This window comes from Tenrec ecaudatus, chromosome X (genome assembly GCF_050624435.1).
Source record: "Tenrec ecaudatus isolate mTenEca1 chromosome X, mTenEca1.hap1, whole genome shotgun sequence".
Lineage (NCBI taxonomy): Eukaryota > Metazoa > Chordata > Mammalia > Afrosoricida > Tenrecidae > Tenrec > Tenrec ecaudatus.
The window spans coordinates 2,605,626-2,611,079 of record NC_134548.1 but is presented as its reverse complement, the minus strand read 5'-3'; the positions used below and the strand labels follow the sequence as shown (position 1 = coordinate 2,611,079).

At 46.8% G+C, this 5,454-nt stretch overlaps 1 pseudogene; it reads right to left on the bottom strand.

The window, feature by feature from the left end:
• Positions 1-3,952: 3,952 nt before the first annotated feature.
• On the bottom strand, positions 3,953-4,888 carry LOC142434800 (snurportin-1 pseudogene; annotated as a pseudogene).
• Between the last annotated feature and the right edge of the window lie 566 nt (positions 4,889-5,454).

The following is a 5,454-nucleotide window of genomic DNA, read 5'->3' as shown; positions in this document are numbered from 1 at the left end:
ATGTTGGCAAGGTTCCGTCTCAAGTCCAGAAACCTTCAGGTCAAGTGAAGGGTCCAGGTGCAGAACAAAGCTCCAGAGCTTTCAGAGAGTCCTTTTAAAGGATAAGACCACACCCACCAGGAAGCTATTGCTTCCCCCTCATTGGCTGTTCACAGTAGGTCTCATCATGGAAGTGATGGCATTTCGTGAGATCTCATCAGCCGGGCTGATGCCATCAGAACAGACCAACCCCGGAGAATCCAGACCCAGCCCTGTTCACACAAGCCCTCGGCCATCAGCCCTTATGCACTGGGAGGGAGAGGACACAGAAGATGGTGATGGTTGTGTTGGCGGGTGAGAGTGATAAAGTGAGTGTTTACAAAAATGGTTTTATTGTCCCATTTCTCATACATGCAATATAGTTTTGTCATTATGGATGCTCCTCTTTGTAGCGCATTTCCTGAAGCACAAACTTTCGTCCACTGTAGCTCATCCGACTTCTGAAAAACGTATGGAAAGGAGTAGAAGTGCCTCCTTGGCTTCCTACTGACTGTCAATCTTTCCAGGAGTCGATGGCTTCATTAAAGCACATGGACTGGCTGACAGATTTGAACCAGTGACCTGGTGGTGTGCTGACCAATGTTTGAAGGACTGACCTCTGCAGAAGGATCCCACACACTGTCTTAAATCTCAAGTGCTCTCAGGATACAAGCATCAACCTAAGAGTTTCCATGACTGTAACTCTGTGTGGGAGTAGAAAGCCCCATCTTTCTCCCATATATAAAGTGTTCTTCTCTGCTTTTGCCCCATGGGATGCTTTCCACTTTCTCTCAAGGGCTGTATGAGCTTTGTTGGTAAACAATGCTGCATTTCTTTGAGGTGGCAGACTCTCATCTTTCTCCATTGTAGAATCTACTGGTTTTGGAAGCCTCCAACTATTGATTAATAGACAAGCACAGCCCACTACCTAGGCACAACTCCAAAACTGACATCCTTCCGTGCCCATTTCTGTTAGGTCGAGGGAACAGAGCCCAAAATTGAATGCACATTTTTAATAGTGTTGCTCCAGGAGAAGTAAATACCACAAGAGGATAGCTTTACAAAGAGACATTTATTTTATCTTAGGCAAAATATGTTAGTGTCAGAACCTTAGACATGGATATGAAAGATTGGAATTTGATTGTCTTGTACTGGGATGGACTGGTAACTATTCAGCATCTGTGTGCATTCCATGGGGATTCCACGAGTGTTGGCATCCAGGTTCTTCTGAATCTATAAGGTTCCCCTGCAGGGACCCTGGATTCCAAGGACATGCTCTGCTCCTGTCTGTACGCCTCTCTTTTCATGTCTTGCTGATGAGAGATGTGAAGCCAGCAAGGAATGACTGGGCTAAGGGTGTAAATGTCAGATGCTTCCTGTAATCTTCAACCCCGATCACCACATTGTTAGAGCAAAGATAGCCTAATCCTCTTGAACCTAACTCCAAATAATATCATTGCATAGTGAACTTGAGGGTTTTCCAAGTGGTACAGTAAACCAGAAGCATAAGTGAGGATTAGTAAGGAAGGCAACCACACTAGCTTTCCACATGCATGATGATTTCATCCCAACTTCCCTTACTGGGAGAAAATCTTAAAGTGAGGAATCTGTAGCCTGCAGGGTCGTCTTGGGATCCTCCAATGCCTCTAAAAGACTATCCTAATGCAGAGAACTTTCCGTGCCCTCATAGCAATCCTGAGGCAAAAGGAGCCCCAGAAGGGAGAACTTACACAGAGCTTGTGTGCTGAAGCAGGTCTGCAGGACAGCCATGGAGACTGGGTTTCCACCCAACTCAAAGGTGGTGAACTGGGAGTACTGGCACAGAGCAGGCTGCAAGGCAGTGAGCTCAGAGTCATCGATTTCACAGTCAGCCAAATTCAGGTGGTTCACAGTGTCTGAGACCCTCTCTAGCAGACTTGGGAGGAATTCGTGTCTTAAGGAATCCCTGAACATACCACTCATATGCGGGGACCTTAGTTGGCTGGTTTGGGGACAAAAGCACAGGCGGTAAGGCCAGAGTCCAAAGCAATGCAGTGCTTTTAAAGAGAGAAACTGCGAATGTGTAGGCCAACAACTGAGCAGCTGATAGACGTGGTCATTGAGGAAGAAGACTGATTCCAGAACGAGGTGCTGGAGTAATGCAGACTGAGGATATGAGAGGCCAGTTTTGCAAGACACTTCTCCACTTTGTCCATGGTACATGACACCAGGGGATCTGGACTTATGTGGGACTTACGTGGGAAACATGGAGTGTGCTCCGGTGACCCATTTGGGACAGGTAAGCAGTAAACCAGTTGAGCCTCTGCAGGTCCATTCTGCAGTGGATTCCCACCTCCTGCACAGAATCCATCTGTACCCCATTTAAGATCTCCTCAATAATCGGAAGCTTTGACAGATCTCCTTCAAACGCTAACTCCTGACAGCAGAGGGGTGGCAGGGTCTTTCCACAGTTGACTCTTGTAATGATAATAGTGAGCAATTCATCTGGTAGTGATTCAAGAAGGCAAAATGCTTGTGAGCAAATACATAGAGGCCAAACACTGAGGCTTCTCTCCTGCTACGGGATCCTTCCCTTTGAGAGTCACAGTCCTGGGTTGGGTTGTCACTGGACGCAATGGATTGGGTTTCAGACCACACTCTCCAAAACTTGGTGTCAGTGTTCAGGCATATATCCACATCTCAGAGTTCACATCCCCTGGGTGGAATCATCTGGGAAGCAGGATATCAAAATATCCTGTTGAGAATGCCAAGACTTCATGAGAGCCCCAAGCGGGAACAGGATAAAAAGCCAAGACCCTACCGTGGCCTTCGCTGCGTGTCTGTGTCCACCGACCACAGCTGCATGGCAGTGGGGGGAAGAGTTCATGAGTAGGGACCTTAGGACGGCCATGGCTGAGGCCTCATCCTGCCACACACTCTGGATGGCCAGGTCCAAGAGCCTGGGTGGGTTCCTGCTGCTTCTGCTGATCAATCTGCTCCAAGAGCAATCCTGACTTGTGAATGGTACGAGACGTCTGCTCAGACTTCTGGGAGATCTACACTGGTTGTCCTTGCCCTCCAAAACTGGATCATGGCACCCAGAGCTCCTCAGAAGGGAGCTTTCTGGCTTTGTTACTCCTCTTATCAACTCACAGTGGGAGAGGCTCGCAAGATCCATGTGAGGCTTACATTTCAGTCTAGCTACTTCCTCTGTCTACGTTGGCCCTAAGGTTTTGGAATCCAATATGGGCAGACCGATGGTGGACAGTGACCTCAGCAGCTGGCAAGGTGGATAAATCAAAGATCAATAGAATATGTAGTCATTGCATATTGAATCGAACCATCCCAAGGCTAACTAACTCTACAGGAAAGGCAAACTCAAGAGGCATAATGGTGCGTTCATCAAACGGAAACTTGGAGATCTGTATTGAACTACAATGCTCTCTGTGATGGATATCTATGGGAATACAAGAAAGTGTAGTCAACACAATGATGAGTAAAATTTCCTCACGAATCACTAATGAAGACACTGAAGTAGTTTTCCAATCTCTTCAGTATGAAATTGACCCAACATGTAGTCAAGAGGCATAGATAATTATTGGTAATTGGAGTGAGAAATTAGGAAACAATGAGGTAGGGAAAACAGTTGGAAAATATGGTCTTGGTGATAGAAGGATTCGGGAAATCACAAGGTAAAATTTGTAAGTATACTTTAGACAAACATTGGTCACATTAAGGCAATCTTGTTGACTGATGAATAACCTGCCTCCTTCCCCCTCCCATGTCAGAGAGTCCCAGTAGTCATTTATTTTAAAATATGCTCCTATGTAATCAAAATCAGAACATTTTAATTAATATCATTGTTCCCTTGAATGTTTTAACCATGATTGTAGTATTTTTATTTTATTGACAAGGGTGTTGTTATCAATGCTATACCCCGCAACATTCACTAACTCTAAAGAATAACAGCATTAATTTTGCTGGCTGATTTGCAGCAGCTGTTGCCTTGTGTACTCTCGCTGGGTGGTCTGCAGACCAGCGGCATCATGTAAGGCCATAGCGAGCCCACCAGGCGTTTGCTGCCCGGGATGTAGTGGATCTTCTTGTGGTAGAAGAGGAGCCCGTCCACCTCAAAAGGGAAGCCTGTGGCCAACACCTCACACAGCCTCTTGGGGAGCACTGGAAGTTCTGGGCCCCACAAACTAAAAAGGATTGAGCTTTGTTTGCTCTCCCAGGTGGCCTTCCTCGGCTAACTTCGCATGCATCCTGTAGAACCAGAAATCAGTGGGGCAGTCATAAACGGGATGTCCTCAGTAACACATCAGGTCCAGAACGTAGTAGGTCTGGTGCGCCTCACTGTGAATGCACTGCACAATGGTGTCGTCAGTAGCTGTCCATGAGCTCTGCCTGCTGCCTCCCGGCAGGAGGGAAGGAAACCTGTTCACGCAGTAATCACTCTTGGTGTAGGCACTGGTGCAACCCCTGGAGGCCACGATGAGCGCTCTTTTTCCAACGGGGCACAAGACCGGAATCCACTCCTGCCGAAAGTCCGCGGGGACATCAATCAGCCACTCAGAGAGCATCAACTGATTGGCATAGCACTTGGGGAGTTTCTCGTCAATGTCAACATCCATGTCTTCATCATCTTTCCTGTGTTCCTCCTCCTCACTCTGCACTCCGGTCCAGTCATCTTCAGCCAGCCTTCTGGTGTGGTTCACAGAGGCCAGTCGCTTACATTTCTGCAGTTCCAATAACGATGGTGCAGCTCATCCTGCTCCAAGGAACTGCACTTGGGCTTGTACTGGGACAGGCGGGGGTGTGAGGCTGCACGGCCGTTCAAATCTCGGGAAACAGAGAATCTGCTAGCTAGGGCTGGACTCAGCTCTTCCATCGTTCCATCAAACTTCTTGAACAAAATAAATGGCAGCTATGCACGACTGACTCTTGCCTATACAATCCACGGAAATCAAATCCACTACAGAAGTTGCACAAGTGTTTCACTACATAAGGGACCCTAACACCAAAGATAAGTAAGGACAAAGTGCCTTCATTTATGAAGGACACAAATATGCAGACACATTAGGGTCGCCATTCCCATGAAGTCTTCATACCATCAGACCATTCAAAGACGGGATTTTACTTCACTAAGTCCTATGTTCTAAAGAGTTTAGAACATTGGCACTTTCAAATGAGGCATCTGAGCAAGATGCTAGGGTAGGACTCCTGATTATGCAACCTAAAGTCCTGTCCATCAAGTACACGCCCAGGAAATCCCTAAAACACTGCTTCTCCCTGGACCATCTTTACACGCATGCAAGTAATGCAATTTCCAATGTACCCTACCTGAGGGCAGGATGAACTACTTCATTGTTACATGATCTCAAGGCATTCCCAGAAGCGGTTTTTGGTTTGGGGTTTGTTTTTGGCATTTGAAAGTTACTTATAACATCCAAAAAG